The sequence below is a fragment of the Eriocheir sinensis genome, chromosome 19 (genome assembly GCF_024679095.1).
Source record: "Eriocheir sinensis breed Jianghai 21 chromosome 19, ASM2467909v1, whole genome shotgun sequence".
Taxonomy (NCBI): domain Eukaryota; kingdom Metazoa; phylum Arthropoda; class Malacostraca; order Decapoda; family Varunidae; genus Eriocheir; species Eriocheir sinensis.
Genome location: NC_066527.1, coordinates 14,525,011 through 14,527,510, shown reverse-complemented (window position 1 = coordinate 14,527,510; position 2,500 = coordinate 14,525,011).

The window sequence follows — 2,500 nt, the reverse complement described above, 5'->3', positions numbered from 1 at the left end:
CTTCCAATCTTACTTCCTTTAATTTGTACGTCGCCTCCCTCTCCTATTTCTTCTCGTCTTTCCCTTCCTCCTCTTTTCCTTCTTTTCCTCAAGATCAGCAGAATATACCAGGTCTTCTGAACCTCGTGCCAGAATCCTCCTGTTCTGCGCAGTGACGTCACCTGTAGTCCCTCAGTCTGCTTCAAATCCCTTCAATTGAAATCACCCTACCAGTCTTCGCCTTTCCACAGCAGTAGACGCATCTCGTGTGCTCCGTTATCTTTGATTTCGATGGGTGACTTTAGCATTTAGGATTAAGGAACTGAAGCAATCACATAATTAATGGGCAGGGGTAAGAAAAGACTGGGTAGAAGTGGTTAAGATGTTACGGAGGGTGTCAGAGGGTGGACAGGAGAGCTGTTCAATAGAGGATGATTGCGGCGAATAAGAATATGTCCAGAAATACCTGGAAAAGAGGTTCATTTTACACACACACACACACACTGACTCACACACACACACACACACACACACACACACACACACACACACACACACACACACACACACACACACACACACACATACTCACACACAAGAAAACTGAAAATGTTTCAGTTTCCAATGAAATATCTCTCGTTTTCTTTATTATTATCCGCCTGCTCTCTCTATCATATTGCTGCTGACGTCATTATCCGCGCGTGGGAAGACCTGGTATATATTGTTGATCTTGCTATTCCTTCTCCTCCTCATCATATATTATCATCACGTTTCTTTTTTTCCTTCTTTTTGCTCCTTCTTTGTATATTTCATTTCTGTATTTTTGTCTGTCTGTCTTTCTTTTCTTTCTCCATTCGTTAATTCCTTCGTTCGTTATTCCCTTTCTTCCTGTCTCACTCAACGGGCAGGCCTCTGAGTGGCTTCCGGCGTCAGGAGCAAACTGAAGGTGTGTGCGCAGTGCTTTCATCTACTCTGCGGGCACTGAACTGACTGTCGAGGAGATTAATTCACTAGAGCGGGCAGCCTCGTAATGAGCCACAAGGGCTTTCTGTTGCCCGTATTTCCATGCTTCGAAGTTTCCATGTTTCCTTCCTTCCTTTCTTCCTCCCTAACTTACTCACACACACTATTTCCTCCTTAATGTTCTATATGTTTTTTGTACCGATTTCCATTTTCTCTCCTGCTTTCCTGTCCATTTATTTCGTTGGTGGAGAGAGAGAGAGAGAGAGAGAGAGAGAGAGAGAGAGAGAGAGAGAGAGAGAGAGAGAGAGAGAGAGAGAGAGAGAGAGAGAGAGAGAGAGAGAGAGGCGAAAAAGCGGAACTCATAAAGAAGAGATGTGGAAGAAGTATAGAAGGAGGGAAGGAGGGACACAGAAGAAAAGGGGAGTAAAGGAAGAAAAGGAAAGGGGAGTTACATAGAAAAGGAAGAGATAGAAGAGGAGAGAGAAGAGATAGGAGCGAAAAGATAACAAGGGTGAGGTGACGCAGAAGAAAAGGGAAGGGGAGTTATATGGAATAGGAAGAGTTAGAAGAGGAGAGAGAAGAGATGGAAGCGAAAGGATAACAAGAGTAGAGAATGAAAGAGGGACCCAGAGGAAAAGGGAAGAATAGGAAAGGAGAATAACATGAAAAAGGAAAATATGGAAGAGGAGGAGAAAGATGGAGGGACGAATAGATAACAAGAATAAGGAAGAAAGGAGGGGATAAGGAGTAAGAAGACGGGCAGGAGGGGAGAGGGAAATATCAGTAAAAGGGAAATGGGATGGAAGGAGGAAGGGAGGAGATGAATAAGAAAGAAAAAGGAAGAGAGTGAAAAGCAAGTTGCAGAAGAAGTGCTGTGGATAAGGAATAGATAGATAGGTAGATAGATAGATAGACAGATAGATAGATATAGATAGATGAATAGAGACAGGGATGGACAGAGACAGACAGATACATAGATGAGTATAAGTTATTTTGGTTAGTAGAGAGAGAGAGAGAGCAAGCGCTTACGCCGACGACTGCACCCTCTCCAGAACATACAAGAGGGAGGAAGCCCAGGACGTGATACAGTCTGTCAACAATCAATTGGCAGACATAATGGCCTGGGGAGAGAGATACCAAGTCAGGTTTGCCCCTGACAAACCCAGGCCATGGTAATATCACACTCTCTGGAGGACGCGGGGCAACTCCACGGCAGGCTGGGATTCGGGAACGACACCATCCCTCTGCAGTCCAGCGTCGACATCCTGGGCGTGGAGGTGGACTCCCAGCTGCGGTTTGACCGTCACCTTGAAAGGGTGGCGCACAAAGCCTCCCAGAAGGTGAACCTCCTGCGCCGCATGAAGAACCTCCTCGATACTGAAGGCCTGAACACCCTCTATAAGGCACAAGTCCGTCCAGTGATGGAGTATGCACCGCTCACCTGGATGGCCAGCGCCCGCTGCCACCTCAACCTGCTAGACAAGGTGCAGAGGAGGGCTGAACGCCTCATCAACGGCACCCAGCACCACCGACCGAGCCAGTGGGAGACACAGCGACA